The 17,600-nt window shown below is 48.8% G+C and overlaps 1 protein-coding gene across 4 annotated transcripts in view; it reads left to right on the forward strand.

Annotated features, from left to right (window-relative positions):
- MFSD12 (major facilitator superfamily domain containing 12) overlaps positions 1-17,600 on the forward strand; it is a 519,470-nt gene that overhangs the window by 140,669 nt on the left and 361,201 nt on the right. The gene's annotated exons all lie outside the window — the stretch shown is intronic.

The following is a 17,600-nucleotide window of genomic DNA, read 5'->3' on the forward strand; positions in this document are numbered from 1 at the left end:
CACGGCCCCGAGGATTTTCACCAAGGTAATGGCGGAAATGATGGTGCTCCTGCGCAGGCAGGGAGTCACAATTATCCCGTACTTGCGCGATCTCCTGATAAAAGCGAGATCGAGAGATCAGTTGCTGAAAAGCGTGTCGATCTCCCTGAGAGTGCTGCAGCAGCATTGCTGGATTCTAAATTTACCAAAGTAACAGTTGATTCCAACGACTCTGCTTTCTTTCTTAGGCATGATTCTGGACACTGAACAGAAGAGGGTTTTTCTCCCAATTGGAAAAAGCCCAGGAACTCCAGAACATGGTCAGGGACCTGCTAAAACCAAAAAGAGTGTCAGTCCATCAATGCACTCGAGTTACTGGGAAAAATGGTGGCGACCTACGAGGCCATCCCCCTTCGGTAGGTTCCATGCGAGGACGTTTCAGTGGGACCTTCTGGACAAGTGGTCGGGGTCCCATCTACAAATACATCAGAAAATAAACCTGTCCCCCAGGGCCAGGGTGTCTCTCCTGTGGTGGCTGCAGAGTACTCACCTTCTCGAGGGTCGCAGGTTCGGCATTCAAGACTGGGTTCTGGTGACCACGGACGCGAGCCTCCGAGGATGGGGAGCAGTCACACAAGGAAGAAGTTTTCAGGGACTATGGTCAAGACAGGAGGCTTGTCTACACATCAACATACTGGAATTGAGGGCCATATACAACGGCCTACGACCAGCGGTGAATCTTCTTCGCGGCCTTACCGATGCTGATTCAATCAGGCAACGTCACAGCTGTGGCTCATGTAAACCGCCAAGGCGGGACAAGGAGCAGACTGGCAATGGCGGAAGCAACCAGGATTCTTCGCTGGGCGGAAAATCATGTAAGCGCTCTGTCAGCTGTCTTCATTCCGGGAGTGGACAACTGGGAAGCAGACTTCCTCAGCAGACACAATCTCCATCCAGGAGAGTGGGGACTTCATCACCACAGAGATGATAAGTCGTTGGGGACTTCCTCAAATAGACATGATGGCGTCACGCCTCAACAAGAAGCTTCAGAGATATTGTGCCAGGTCAAGGGACCCTCAGGCAGTAGCGGTAGACGCCCTGGTGACACCATGGGTGTTCCAGTCGGTCTATGTGTTCCCTCCTCTTCCTCTCATCTCAAAAATATTGAGAATCGTAAGACGAAAAAGAGTGCAGACAATACTCATTGTTCCAGATTGGCCTCGAAGGGCCTGGTGTTCAGATCTTCAGGACATGCTCACAGAAGATCCGTGGCCTCTTCCTCTCAGGGAGGACCTATTGCAGCAGGGGCCCTGCGTGTTCCAAGACTTACCACGGTTACGTTTGACGACATGGCGGTTGAACACCGGAATCCTAGCTGGGAAAGGTATTCCGGAGGAAGTCATCCCTACCCTGATGAAGGCTAGGAAGGAGGTGACTGGGAAACACTATCACCGTATCTGGAGGAAGTATGTATCTGGGTGTGAAGCTAAGAATGCTCCTACGGAAGATTTCCACCTGGGCCGTTTTCTCCACTTTCTACAAACAGGAGTGGATATGGGCCTAAAGTTAGGCTCCGTTAAGGTACAGATTCGGCCCTATCAATATTCTTTCAGAAGGAATTTGGCTTCTGTCCCAGAAGTCCAAACTTTTGTGAAGGAGTGTAACTGCACATCCAGCCCTCCTTTTGTGCCCCCAGTGGCACCATGGGACCTTAACGTGGGTGTTACAGTTCCTAAAATCACACTGGTTTGAACCTCTTCAAACGGTTGAATTAAAATTTCTCACTTGGAAAGTGGTCATATTGCTGGCCTTGGCATCTGCAAGGCGGGTGTCCGAATTAGCGGCTTTGTCTCACGAGCTCCTATCTGATTTTCCATGTGGATCGAGCAGAGTTGAGAACTCTTCCTCCATTTCTGCTTAAGGTGGTTTTTGTCATTTCATATAAACCAACCTATTGTGGTGCCTGTGGCTACGGGGGACTTAGAGGATTCCAAGTCCTTTGATGTAGTCAGGGCCTTAAAAATTTATGTAGCCAGGACGGCTTGAGTTCGGAAAACAGAGGCACTGTTTGTCCTGTATGCGGCCAACAAAGTTGGCGCTCCTGCTTTTAAGCAGAAGTTGGCGCTCCTGCTTTTAAGCAGACGATTGCTCGCTGAATCTGAAACACGATCCAGCAGGCTCATTCTACGGCTGGATTGCCGGTACCAAATTCGGTAAAGGCCCATTCCACTAGGAAGGTGTGCTCTTCTTGGGCGGCTGCCCGAGGTGACTCGGCATTGCAATTTTGCCGAGCGGCTACTTGGTCGGGTTCAAACACTTTTGCTAAATTCTACAAGTTTGATACCTTGGCTGAGGAGGACTTCATGTTTGCTCAATCGGTGCTGCAGAGTCATCCGCACTCTCTCGCCCAGTCTGGAGCTTTGGTATAATCCCCATGGTCCTTACGGAGTCCCCAGCATCCTCTAGGACGTAAGAGAAAATAAGATTTTAAACCTACCGGTAAATCTTTTTCTCCTAGTCCGTAGAGGTTGCTGGGCGCCCGTCCCAGTGCGGACTGAATTCTGCAAGACTTGTATATAGTTATTGCTTACATAAGGGTTATGTTACAGTTTTGATGCTGTTTTGTTTCATACTGTTAACTGGTTCGTATGTTCCAAGTTGTACGGTGTGGGCTGGTATGTATCTTGCCCTTAGATTAACAAAAATCCTTTCCTCGTACTGTCCGTCTCCTCTGGGCACAGTTCTCTAACTGAGGTCTTGAGGAGGGGCATAGAGGGAGGAGCCAGTGCACACCCATCTAAAGTCTTTAGAGTGCCCATGTCTCCTGCGGAGCCAGTCTATACCCCATGGCCCTTACGGAGTCCCCAGCATCCTCTACGGACTTGGAGAAAAAGATTTACCGGTAGGTTTAAAATCTTATTTTTTTCATGCAGGGTAACTACTACCTGCGTTTTACATGGTAGCCCACATTTACTGGACTATTATTTGACTTAGCATGTTAGATTTGAGTTTGGAAACAGCCCTGTCAGATCTAATCTGATTGGTAAATCGGGGGGGCCCCACTGGCACAGAAATGGTTTAGCCAAGGTCAGGACAGTACTTTAAATTTTTTGTCTTTCCTTCCCTTTCTTTCCTTTTCTTTCCCTTTCTTTCCCTTTCTTCCTTTCTTTCTTTCCTTTCTTTCCCTTTCTTTCCCTTTCTTTCCCTTTTTCTTCTTTCCCTTTTCTTTCCCTTTCTTTCCCTTTCTTTCCCTTTCTTTCCCTTTCTTTCCCTTTCTTTCCCTTTCTTTCCCTTTCTTTCCCTTTCTTTCCCTTTCTTTCCCTTTCTTTCCCTTTCTTTCCCTTTCTTTCTTTCTCCTTTCTTTCCCTTTCTTTCCCTTTCTTTCCCTTTCTTTCCCTTTCTTTCCCTTTCTTTCCCTTTTCTTTCCCTTTCTTTCCCTTTCTTTCCCTTTCTTTCCCTTCTTTCCCTTTCTTTCCCTTTCTTTCCCTTTCTTTCCCTTTCTTTCCTCCCAAATTAGAATGCTCCTAAAGTGCTTATTTGTCCAGGCCAGTGATCAGGGAAGAGGGAGAAAAATTAGCTCTGTACATTTGTAGTGTTGAAAATCTAGGTGCATTGCACATCCTCGTAATTGCAAACATTCGGTTTGGTCACTCAGATTTCTGGAGTATAAAACAATTATGGGGCACACCAGGACTACATAATTAATCAGTCCAATCAAGTCTCACCCAGATTTAAAAAAACAAAACACCAACTGCTTTATCCTCTCAGAAAAGCAAGATACTTTTAATAAATAAACTATATATACAAAAGCACACAAAGATATTTAAGGCATATATATGTAATGGTTCCATAATATTGTGTGCAGTCCATCCACCTAACCCCTTTATTCTAAATTTAGATATTTACAAATGTGACCCTTACTGCAAATAACTTTCTAAACAAATACTACCTGACATGTTGGTTTTCTTGTAGTGGAGAAGTATGTATGAGTGTCACAGGTTGAGCTCCCAGAGACCAGGCAGACGCTTGCCTCCGGGGTGCCATGTTTATCGGGTTTGGTATGAAATCCCGGCTGTCGAAATATCGATACCAGAATACCGACAGTCTGAATCCCGACCTCGAGAGCAGCGTGTCTCCTCGCGGGCTCGCTACGCTCGCCGTGCTTTGGGTCCTATCCACACTAATCTATCCCCCCTCAGGTGGTGGTGTGGACCACTACCGACGTGGGGATTACGGGCCGAACGCAGGCATTTCAACGGGTGTCGGTATTTCAACTACCAGGATCCCAACAGTCAGGAAATGAACTGCATCCCGCCACCTGGTACCACTCAGCCTCGCTGTAGCAAGTGACTGTGCACCTGCCGCAGCTGCTGGGTTGTGAGCTGAACTGGGACCCGATATACCTGTCTGTTCCCCTATCCCAAGGACCACAGGTACAGAGAGCACAGACGGCACCTGTCAGTGACCGCTGATTCTGCATCGCAGCAAACTGTGGCAGACCTGATCTGCTGCTGCAGCGTAGCTGGCGCTATGCCAGTTAACAGCATGCTCCAGTCCCTGTAGACCAGCTTAGAACGCTGCACATGCTGAAGGGTTCCCTGGACTATTGCAGAGCCTTTAGGGTGACCGTCATTTTACAATCAAGATTCTAATACTCCTTTAGAGAGCAGCCACTTCACATGGTTATGTACCTGGACTTATTACATCGTGAGCTTACACATAAAGAAGATACTATTTACCAGCAGTCAGGAGCTTACCCCAGCCCTCCCCCATATTCCCACCCCCAATCTGTTTACACCAGTGGTTTCCAAACTCTATTGAATCACGGCGCCCTAGAGTATCAGAATTTTTTTCACGGCACCCCTAGGCCAAAAATTTCTTATTGAGAAATTTAGAAAGAAATATTACATTAAGTAGATCGCGTTTGTATGTCATCCTTAGGGTCAGTTGTGTGGTGAGGGACAAGATTTGCTTCTGTTTGTCCCCATATTTTATGACTGACAGCTACTAGCACTAGTTTTGCCTATGATATTGACCATAAGTAATTTGAATTGGTCCTGGGCCACCAATCCAAGGCACCCCTGCAAGTGTCCCGAGGCACCCCAGGGAGCCACGGCACACAGTTTGGGAACCACTGGTTTACACTGTTTCCCCGTTATCTCTGTTACCCTGCAATATACAGTAGCACTTCATCAACAGCTTGTCATGTTTCCTGATCTTTAGATAAACTTAGCATGGGCGTTTTAACAGAGGAGGGGGCCCATGTGCAGACTCTGTTTTCCCCCTCCTCTATACGGTGTAGTAGGCTTTGGCATTGTGCCGAATTCTACGTCGCATGTTACGGAGACTAATTTCCGTACTGCGCATGCCATTTAGCTGTGGTTTTTGTTGCAGCGCCCAACGCGAGACTCCGGAAGAGTAAGTAATAAAACATGGGTGCAGTGTTGGCCCCCCCTGGACCCAGGGCCCGTGTGCACCGTGCACACTGCACCCATTATAGAAACGTCAATGAAACATTGTCTGCTTTTGGCAACCTAGCATTCAGTTAGGACTACAGCTAGCAACATAGTATTATCTATGATCAAGCACCTCTGCTCCGTATACCTTGTGTTATATTTGTTGAGCCTATTACTCAAGTGCATTCCAACAATATCATGAGTTGCCTGATATATTAGACCCACTGATGCGCAACATATGGGACTATATTTTATTGGTTTCTTTATATTTTACTAAACCTATTTGATACCTTTCCTATTGTACTATACATCTGCTTGCTCCCCAAATTCTTATCTAAAACATCCGAAAACCTACTTTATCACACACTAATTTTGTTAAGTTATTAAATCGATTTTTGGGAATAAGCTCAATTGTGTTTAGACCATTTGACACATATTCACCACATCACACATTCAGATTCGGTATGATATGCCGATGGATGGGATGCCGACGTTCAGAATACCAAAAGCGGCATCCCGTCCATCAGAATGCCGATAGCCCCCCAGAAAGTACCCTAACTCTCCGCTGCCCCCTACCCTAACCCTCCCTTGTGGGTGCCTAACCCTCCCCGGTGGTGTTTAACCCTAGACCTCTCCTCTTCCTGTCCTAGCACCCTAACCCCCCCTTCTAATGCCTAAACCTAACCTCCCACCCCCCCGCGGCAGGATGCGAGAGCGTCCCGCTAAAAAACCACTTGGGGTTCTAGGCGTCGTTTTTTGATCCCGAGCTCCATTGGGATTTTGATGCCAGCATGATGACGCCCTTCTGGATTCCAGCATCTGTATTTCGACCGCGGTATCTCGTCCGGCGGCATTTTAACTACATCCTACACATTCAAGGTAATCCATCCCTACTCCACAGATGAGCTCTATCCATATAATTATGCAAGTTCTCCCATCTGCATCTGAGGGTGCACATATGAACAGTGCCAGCCACACACACAGCCTCTCACACACTGCCGTTGCCTCTGGCAGAGCTTTACTACCATCTGCAGTGCTATAATGTGTGAGAATCAACCTGTGATCGGGCATGATGGAGGTGATTCATGGGTGCAGACAGAGAATGACCTCCAGCCCTTATCATACATAACCTGTGCTCAAACATCCACCATCTGTTGTGCAGGTGTCATGTGCTGCAGTAATAACTAAAGGTGATGTATGTAATGAGACACTGTATGTAGCATGGGCAATACATATAATAAGACACTATGTGGCATGGTTGATACACGCATGATGAGAGAAACACTGTATGTAGCATGTGAGTACTGAAATCTATGGGGACTGACTCTGCTGTCAGAAATGGAGAGACCACAGCAGATATAGGAGATACATGCTGCAGTCCCTCCATGGTACAACCGAGGAATCCTAAATATTTTCTGACGTCCTAGTGGATGCTGGGAACTCCGTAAGGACCATGGGGAATAGACGGGCTCCGCAGGAGACTGCGCACTCTAAAGAAAAGATTAGGTACTCTCTGGTATGCACTGGTTCCACCTTCTATGCCCCTCCTCCAGACCTCAGTTAGAATCTGTGCCCGGCCAGAGCTGGGTGCTCCTAGTGGGCTCTCCTGAGCTTACTAGTAAAGAAAGTATTTATTAGGTTTTTTAATTTCAGTGAGCTTCTGCTGGCAACAGACTCACTGCTACGTGGGACTAAGGGTAGAGAAGCAAACCTACCTGCTTGCAGCTAGCTTGTGCTTCTTAGGCTACTGGACACCATTAGCTCCAGAGGGTTCAAACACAGGCACCTGTCCTCGATCGTCCGTTCCCGGAGCCGCGCCGCCGTCCCCCTCGCAGAGCCAGAAGTACAGAAGCTTGAAGACGACGAAATCGGTGGCAGAAGACTCCTGTCTTCATTTAAGGTAGCGCACAGCACCGCAGCTGTGCGCCATTGCTCCCAGCACACTTACACACTCCGGTCACTGTAGGGTGCAGGGCGCTGGTGGGGGGGCGCCCTGGGCAGCAATTGAAGTACCTTTTGGCAATAAAAATACATATATACAGTCTGGCACTGTATATATGTAAAAACCCCCGCCATTTTTTTACACAGAAAGCGGGACAGAAGCCCGCCACTGAGGAGGCGGGGCCTTCTTCCTCGGCACACCAGCGCCATTTTCTCTTCACAGCTCCGCTGGAAGCAGTTTCCCAGGCTCTCCCCTGCAGTATCCAGGTACAAGAAGGGTACAAAAGAGAGGGGGGGCACATAAATTTAGGCGCAAATAAAACATATAAGGCAGCTATTGGGTAGTCACTTATTATAAGTGAAAATCCCTGTGTTATATAGCGCTGTGGTGTGTGCTGGCATACTCTCTCTGTCTCCCCAAAGGACTTTGTTGGGGTCCTGTCCTCAGTCTGAGCATTCCCTGTGTGTGTGCGGTGTGTCGGTACGGCTGTGTCGACATGTTTGATGAGGGTTACGTGGAGGCGGAGCAAGGGCAGATAAGTGTGGTGTCGCCCCCGTCGGGGCCGACACCTGATTGGATTGATATGTGGAAGGTCTCAAACGACAATGTAAGCTCCTTACATAAAAGGTTTGACGCTGCAGCCTTGGGACAGCCGGGGTCTCAGCCCGCGCCTGCCCAGGCGACTCAGAAACCGTCAAGGGCTCATAAACGCCCTCTATCTCAGATGGTTGACACAGATGTCGACACGGAGTCCGACTCAAGTGTCGACGATGATGAGGCACATTTACAGTCTAAAATGACCAAGGCCATCCGATACATGATTATTGCAATGAAAGATGTATTACACATTTCTGAGATTAACCCTGTTAATACCAAGAGGGTTTATATGTTTGGGGAGAAAAAGCAGCCAGTGACTTTTCCCCCATCTGATGAATTGAATGAATTATGTGAAGAAGCGTGGAGTTCCCCTGATAAGAAATTAGTGATTTCTAAGAGGTTACTGATGGCGTACCCTTTCCCGTCAACGGACAGGTTACGTTGGGAAACATCCCCTAGGGTGGACAAGGCGCTGACACGCTTATCTAAAAAGGTGGCCCTGCCGTCTCAGGATACGGCCGCCCTAAAGGAGCCTGCGGATAGAAAGCAGGAAGCTATCCTGAAGTCAGTGTATACACACTCTGGTACTCTGAGACCTGCTATTGCTTCAGCCTGGATGTGTAGTGCTGTAGCAGCATGGACAGATAATCTGTCAGACGACATAGATTCCCTCGACAGGGATACTGTTTTGCTAACCCTGGGCCATATAAAAGACGTCGTCTTATATATGTGGGATGCTCAGAGGGACATTTGCCTGCTGGGCTCTAGAATTAATGCTATGTCCATTTCTGCCAGGAGGGTCTTATGGACTCGGCAATGGACAGGAGATGCTGATTCTAAAAAACACATGGAGGTTTTGCCTTATAAGGGTGAGGAATTGTTTGGGGACGGTCTATCGGACCTCGTGTCCACAGCGACAGCTGGAAAGTCGACTTTCTTGCCTCAGGTTTCCTCACAGCCTAAGAAAGCACCGTATTATCAAATGCAGTCCTTTCGTTCTCAGAAAGGCAAGAGGGTCAGGGGCGCATCCTTTCTTGCCAGAGGCAGGGGTAGAGGTAAGAAGCTGCACCATGCAGCCAGTTCCCAGGAACAAAAGTCCTCCCCTGCTTCCACTAAGTCCACCGCATGACGTTGGGGCTCCACAGGCGTAGCCAGGTGCGGTGGGGGCGCGTCTCCGAAACTTCAGCAACCAGTGGGTTCGCTCACAGGTGGATCTCTGGGCTGTACAAATTGTATCTCAGAGATACAAGCTGGAATTCGAAGCGACTCCCCCCCCGCCGTTACCTCAAATCAGCCTTGCCAGCTTCCCCCATGGAAAGGGAGGTAGTACTGGCGGCAATTCACAAGCTGTACCTCCAGCAAGTGATTATCAGGGTCCCCCTCCTTCAACAGGGAAGGGGTTACTATTCCACAATGTTTGTGGTACCGAAACCGGACGGTTCGGCGAGACCCATTCTGAATTTAAAATCCTTGAACACTTATATAAAGAAATTCAAGTTCAAAATGGAATCGCTCAGAGCGGTTATTGCAAGCCTGGAAGAGGGGGATTTTATGGTGTCGCTGGACATCAAGGATGCTTACTGCATGTCCCCATTTACCCACTTCACCAGGAGTACCTCAGGTTTGTGGTACAGGACTGTCATTACCAGTTCCAGACGTTGCCGTTTGGCCTGTCCACGGCACCGAGGATATTTACCAAGGTAATGGCTGAAATGATGATACTCCTTCGGAAGAAGGGAGTTATAGTTATCCCGTACTTGGACGATCTCCTCATAAAGGCGAGGTCCAGAGAGCAGTTGTTGATCAGCGTAGCACTCTCTCAGGAAGTGTTGCAACAGCACGGCTGGATTCTGAATGTTCCAAAGTCGCAGCTGATTCCTACGACGCGTCTGCTTTTCCTGGGCATGATTCTGGACACAGAACAGAAGAAGGTGTTTCTCCCGGTGGAGAAGGCCCTGGAATTAGCATCTCTGGTCAGGGACCTCCTGAAACCAAAACAGGTATCGGTGCATCACTGCACGCGAGTCCTGGGAAAGATGGTGGCTTCATACGAAGCCATTCCCTTCGGCAGGTTCCATGCAAGGATATTTCAGTGGGATCTGTTGGACAAGTGGTCCGGATCGCATCTTCAGATGCATCGGCTGATCACCCTGTCCCCAAGGGCCAGGGTGTCTCTGCTGTGGTGGCTGCAGAGTGCTCACCTTCTCGAGGGCCGCAGATTCGGCATACAGGACTGGGTCCTGGTGACCATGGATGCAAGCCTCCGAGGATGGGGGGCAGTCACTCAGGGAAGAAACTTCCAAGGGCTGTGGTCAAGTCTGGAGACTTCTCTACACATAAATATACTGGAACTAAGGGCCATTTACAACGCCCTGAGTCAAGCAGAGCCCCTGCTTCGAAACCGGCCAGTGCTGATTCAGTCAGACAACATCACGGCGGTCGCCCATGTAAACCGCCAGGGCGGCACAAGAAGCAGGATGGCAATGGCGGAAGCCACAAAGATTCTTCGGTGGGCGGAGAATCACGTGCAAGCACTGTCAGCAGTGTTCATTCCAGGAGTGGACAACTGGGAAGCAGACTTCCTCAGCAGACACGACCTCCACCCGGGAGAGTGGGGACTTCATCAAGAAGTTTTCACACTGATTGCAAAGCGATGGGAACTGCCACAGGTGGACATGATGGCGTCCCGCCTCAACAAAAAGCTAAAAAGATATTGCGCCAGGTCAAGGGACCCTAAGGCGATAGCTGTGGACGCCCTAGTGACGCCGTGGGTGTACCAGTCGGTATATGTGTTTCCTCCTCTTTCTCTCATACCCAAGGTACTGAGAATAGTAAGAAAGAGAGGAATAAGAACAATACTCATTGTTCCGGATTGGCCAAGAAGGACTTGGTACCCGGAACTGCAAGAAATGCGCACAGAGGACCCATGGCCTCTGCCTCTCAGACAGGACCTGCTGCAACAAGGGCCCTGTCTGTTCCAAAACTTACCGCGGCTGCGTTTGACGGCATGGCGGTTGAACGCCGGATCCTAGCGGAAAAAGGCATTCCGGATTGTCAAAGTCAGAAAAATATCACGCTGCACGTTGCCATATATGCACCTCATGCGCGTGCCTGCTGCATGTGCACATTCTCTCCCGTGCGTGTGGATATACGCAGCCGCGTGATGGCGCCTCGGCCATGCGCTCGAGCGCGTGGTATGTGCATTTACGGTAGACTTTGTGTGCGTCTAGCGGGCGACTCAATCGTTTAAAAATAGAACCAAATAGCTCGTTTTATAGATAATGTTCCCCTCAATGATAACTGTAAGTTTGGTTAATATGACTTGTTCACGGACTTGGGAATCCCTCTTTGTATGGTACGAAGGGTCAGACAGGGTTTGAACAGCTGTGTCTGGTACCTAACTGAAGAGTATTTTAATAGCAATAAATCGGTGTTGGTTAGGTAAAGATTAATCGCTCCTGCGTGTAGTTATGGCCATTAGTAGTTTCTGGACATATTCTATATTTGCAGTTCATTATCCATGCGGCGGGAATCCGGAGATTCCCACCCACCTGAGCTGTTTAAAATAGTCACAGCCCACCTGTTCAAACTAAAATATGACCTTTTGATATGATGCGAGGAGACATTCCTGTGTCCAATGAACAATGAGATTGTAGGTCCCTTTGTAGTATACTGTACCCAGTGTATATAAGATCAGCCAGCCTGAACAGCTCTCCCACTCTCTCCACAAACGGTTTTCATATTGACAAACTCGGGGCTGGTACCAGGCTGCGCTGCGATCGTTCCCAGTGTGTGTGTAAGTAATTCTCTGTGATTATCTCGCTCTTTGTTTGTATTGGCCACATTCTCTCTCTCTCTCTCTCTCTCTCTCTCTCTCTCTCTCTCTCTCTCTGTTTAGTTTAAGATTGTAACGTTATTGTATATTTCTGTCTAGATATTCTGTAAGAATTATATGTTAGTATGTAGTGTATGACTTGTAACTGTTTTACCCCTTTTCGATATAACTAAAAGCTTGTTAGTAAAGGTGTTGGATCCTTAGCACGGTATTGTGTGTTCATTACATTGCAGAGAGTAATAGGAGCGTCTCGATCGCTCAAACAGCTTTAGTGTTAACAAGGTTAAGCAGCGTTATATCGCTACAGTGTTTCAGTACAAGGTTTACAGTATAAGAATATCCTTTCTGTGTGTTACATTCAAGGTTTACTGATTGTCATCTTGTGAGCGTCTGCGCCGCTCGTGATCTCCTCGTGGTCTCGAGCGTCCGCTACGCTGATAGCGTAGCATTACGGTTGTCGCTCGCCTATAGCGTGCTCGACACCACGCATTAAGCTGTGAGCGAGCGTGCCGCATGTGCGTCTCGTTCACGGCCTAGCGTATGCTACGCTAAATACGTACCCTTACGGTACCCCATACGCCAATTGCGTACTGTGTCTCTTACCCATTATTGTGAAGTTATAAGGTAATCTAAATCAGCATTATCAGGATGAAGTTATTCCTACGCTGATAAAGGCTAGGAAGGACGTGACAGCAAAGCATTATCACCGTATATGGCGAAAATATATTGCTTGGTGTGAGGCCAGGACGGCCCCTACAGAGGAATTCCAGCTGGGTCGATTCCTGCACTTCCTACAGTCAGGGGTGACTATGGGCCTAAAATTGGGGTCCATAAAGGTCCAGATTTCGGCCCTATCCATTTTCTTTCAAAAAGAACTGGCTTCACTGCCTGAGGTTCAGACGTTTGTTAAGGGAGTGCTGCATATTCAGCCCCCTTTCTCTATCGTCCTAGTGGATGCTGGGGTTCCTGAAAGGACCATGGGAATAGCGGCTCCGCAGGAGACAGGGCACAAAAAGTAAAGCTTTCCGATCAGGTGGTGTGCACTGGCTCCTCCCCCTATGACCCTCCTCCAAGCCTCAGTTAGATTTTTGTGCCCGGCCGCGAAGGGTGCAATCTAGGTGGCTCTCCTAAAGAGCTGCTTAGAAAAGTTTAGCTTAGGTTTTTTATTTTACAGTGAGTCCTGCTGGCAACAGGATCACTGCAACGAGGGACTTAGGGGAGAAGAAGTGAACTCACCTGCGTGCAGGATGGATTGGCTTCTTGGCTACTGGACATCAGCTCCAGAGGGACGATCACAGGTACAGCCTGGATGGTCACCGGAGCCTCGCCGCCGGCCCCCTTGCAGATGCTGAAACAAGAAGAGGTCCAGAATCGGCGGCAGAAGACTCCTCAGTCTTCTAAAGGTAGCGCACAGCACTGCAGCTGTGCGCCATTTTCCTCTCAGCACACTTCACACGGCAGTCACTGAGGGTGCAGGGCGCTGGGAGGGGAGCGCCCTGGGAGGCAAATGAAAACCTATTTGGCTAAAAAATACCTCACATATAGCCTCCGGGGGCTATATGGAGATATTTAACCCCTGCCAGAATCCACTAAAGAGCGGGAGACGAGCCCGCCGAAAAAGGGGCGGGGCCTATCTCCTCAGCACACAGCGCCATTTTCCTTACACAGCTCCGCTGGTCAGGACGGCTCCCAGGTCTCTCCCCTGCACTGCACTACAGAAACAGGGTAAAACAAGAGAGGGGGGGCAAAATAGTGGCAAAAATTATATTATAAAAGCAGCTATACAGGGAGCACTTATTATAAGGCTATCCCTGTCATATATAGCGCTTTGGTGTGTGCTGGCAAACTCTCCCTCTGTCTCCCCAAAGGGCTAGTGGGGTCCTGTCTTCGTTAAGAGCATTCCCTGTGTGTCTGCTGTGTGTCGGTACGTGTGTGTCGACATGTATGAGGACGATATTGGTGTGGAGGCGGAGCAATTGCCAAATATGGGGATGTCACCTCCTAGGGGGTCGACACCAGAATGGATGCCTTTATTTTTGGAATTACGGGATAGTGTCAACACGCTAAAGCAGTCGTTTGACGACATGAGACGGCCGGACAATCAATTAGTGCCTGTCCAGGCGCCTCAAACACCGTCAGGGGCTGTAAAACGCCCTTTGCCTCAGTCGGTCGACACAGACCCAGACACAGGCACTGATTCCAGTGGCGACGGTGACGAATCAACCGTATTTTCCAGTAGGGCCACACGTTATATGATTTTGGCAATGAAGGAGGCGTTACATTTAGCTGATACTACAGGTACCACTAAACAGGGTATTATGTGGGGTGTGAAAAAACTACCTATAGTTTTTCCTGAATCAGAAGAACTAAATGAGGTGTGTGATGAAGCGTGGGTTGCCCCCGATAAAAAGATGCTAATTTCAAAGAAGTTATTGGCTTTATACCCTTTCCCGCCAGAGGTTAGGGCGCGCTGGGAAACACCTCCTAGGGTGGACAAGGCGCTCACACGCTTATCTAAACAAGTGGCGTTACCCTCTCCTGAGACGGCCGCACTTAAAGATCCAGCAGATAGGAGGATGGAAAATATCCAAAAAAGTATATACACACATACAGGTGTTATACTACGACCAGCTATAGCGACAGCCTGGATGTGCAGTGCTGGAGTAGCTTGGTAAGATTCCCTGATTGAAAATATTGATACCCTGGATAGGGACAATGTTTTACTGTCTTTAGAGCAAATAAAGGATGCATTTCTTTATATGCGTGATGCACAGAGGGATATCTGCACACTGGCATCACGGGTAAGTGCTATGTCCATTTCGGCCAGAAGAAGTTTATGGACGCGACAGTGGTCAGGCGATGCGGACTCAAAACGGCATATGGAAGTTTTGCCGTATAAAGGGGAGGAGTTATTTGGAGTCGGTCTATCAGATTTGGTGGCCACGGCTACAGCCGGGAAATCCACCTTTTTACCTCAAGTTACTCCCCAACAGAAAAAGACACCGACTTTTCAACCGCAGCCCTTTCGTTCCTTTAAAAACAAGAGAGCAAAGGGATATTCATATCTGCCACGAGGCAGAGGAAGGGGGAAGAGACAGCAACAGGCAGCTCCTTCCCAGGAACAGAAGCCCTCCCCCGCTTCTACAAAAGCCTCAGCATGACGCTGGGGCTTCTCAAGCGGACTCGGGGGCGGTGGGCGGTCGTCTCAAGAATTTCAGCGCGCAGTGGGCTCACTCGCAGGTAGATCCCTGGATCCTGCAGATAATATCTCAGGGATACAGGTTGGAACTAGAGACAGATCCACCTCGCCGTTTCCTGAAGTCTGCTTTACCAACGTCCCCCTCCGAAAGGGAGACGGTCTTGGAAGCCATTCACAAGCTGTACTCTCAGCAGGTGATAGTCAAGGTACCTCTTCTACAACAAGGAAAGGGGTATTATTCCACTCTATTTGTGGTACCGAAGCCGGATGGCTCGGTAAGACCTATTCTAAATCTGAAGTCCTTGAACCTGTACATAAAGAAGTTCAAGTTCAAGATGGAGTCACTCAGAGCAGTGATAGCGAACCTGGAAGAAAGGGACTTTATGGTATCCTTGGACATCAAGGATGCGTACCTCCACGTTCCAATTTACCCCTCACACCAGGGGTACCTCAGGTTCGTCGTACAAAACTGTCACTATCAGTTTCAGACGCTGCCGTTCGGATTGTCCACGGCACCTCGGGTCTTTACAAAGGTAATGGCCGAGATGATGATTCTTCTTCGAAGAAAAGGCGTATTAATTATCCCATACTTGGACGATCTCCTGATAAGGGCAAGGTCCAGAGAACAGCTAGAGATGGGATTAGCATTGTCTCAAGAAGTGCTAAAACAGCACGGGTGGATTCTGAATATTCCAAAATCCCAGTTAATGCCAACAACTCGTCTGCTGTTCCTAGGGATGATTCTGGACACGGTTCAGAAAAAGGTTTTTCTCCCGGAGGAAAAAGCCAAGGAGTTATCCGAGCTTGTCAGGAACCTCCTAAAACCAGGAAAGGTGTCTGTACATCAATGCACAAGAGTCCTGGGAAAAATGGTGGCTTCTTACGAAGCAATTCCATTCGGCAGATTCCACGCAAGAATTTTCCAGAGGGATCTGTTGGACAAATGGTCAGGGTCGCATCTTCAGATGCACCAGCGGATAACCCTGTCTCCAAGGACAAGGGTATCTCTTCTGTGGTGGTTGCAGAGTGCTCATCTATTGGAGGGCCGCAGATTCGGCATACAGGATTGGATCCTGGTGACCACGGGCGCCAGCCTGAGAGGCTGGGGAGCAGTCACACAAGGAAGAAACTTCCAGGGAGTGTGGACGAGCCTGGAAACGTCTCTTCACATAAACATTCTGGAACTAAGAGCAATCTACAATGCTCTAAGCCAGGCAGAACCTCTGCTTCAGGGAAAACCGGTGTTGATCCAGTCGGACAACATCACGGCAGTCGCCCATGTGAACAGACAGGGCGGCACAAGAAGCAGGAGTGCAATGGCAGAAGCTGCAAGGATTCTTCGCTGGGCAGAGAATCATGTGATAGCACTGTCAGCAGTGTTCATCCCGGGAGTGGACAACTGGGAAGCAGACTTCCTCAGCAGACACGACCTTCACCCGGGAGAGTGGGGACTTCATCCAGAAGTCTTCCACATGCTGGTAACCCGTTGGGAAAGACCAATGGTGGACATGATGGCGTCTCGCCTCAACAAAAAACTGGACAGGTATTGCGCCAGGTCAAGAGATCCGCAGGCAATAGCTGTGGACGCGCTGGTAACGCCTTGGGTGTACCAGTCGGTGTATGTGTTTCCTCCTCTGCCTCTCATACCAAAAGTATTGAGAATTATACGGCAAAGAGGCGTAAGAACGATACTAGTGGTTCCGGATTGGCCAAGAAGGACTTGGTACCCGGAACTTCAAGAGATGATCACGGAAGATCCGTGGCCTCTACCTCTAAGGAGGGACTTGCTTCAGCAGGGTCCCTGTCTGTTTCAAGACTTACCGCGGCTGCGTTTGACGGCATGGCGGTTGAACGCCGGATCCTAAAGGAAAAAGGCATGCCGGAAGAAGTCATTCCTACTTTGATTAAAGCAAGGAAGGAAGTAACCGTGCAACATTATCACCGCATTTGGCGAAAATATGTTGCGTGGTGCGAGGATCGGAGTGCTCCGACGGAGGAATTTCAACTGGGTCGATTCCTACATTTCCTGCAATCAGGATTGTCTATGGGTCTCAAATTGGGATCTATTAAGGTTCAAATTTCGGCCCTGTCGATTTTCTTCCAGAAAGAATTGGCTTCAGTCCCTGAAGTCCAGACTTTTGTTAAGGGAGTGCTGCATATACAGCCTCCTGTGGTGCCTCCAGTGGCACCGTGGGATCTCAATGTGGTTTTGGACTTTCTAAAATCTCATTGGTTTGAACCACTAAAAAAATGTGGATTTGAAATATCTCACATGGAAAGTGACCATGCTGCTAGCCCTGGCTTCGGCCAGGAGAGTGTCAGAACTGGCAGCTTTATCTTACAAAAGCCCATATCTGATTTTCCATTCGGACAGGGCGGAACTGCGGACTCGTCCGCATTTTCTCCCTAAGGTGGTGTCAGCATTTCATCTGAACCAGCCTATTGTAGTGCCTGCGGCTACAAGTGACTTGGAGGACTCCAAGTTACTGGACGTTGTCAGAGCATTGAAAATATATATTACAAGGACAGCTGGAGTCAGAAAATCTGACTCGTTGTTTATATTGTATGCACCCAACAAGATGGGTGCTCCTG

This window comes from Pseudophryne corroboree, chromosome 1, assembly GCF_028390025.1.
Source record: "Pseudophryne corroboree isolate aPseCor3 chromosome 1, aPseCor3.hap2, whole genome shotgun sequence".
NCBI classification, from domain to species: domain Eukaryota; kingdom Metazoa; phylum Chordata; class Amphibia; order Anura; family Myobatrachidae; genus Pseudophryne; species Pseudophryne corroboree.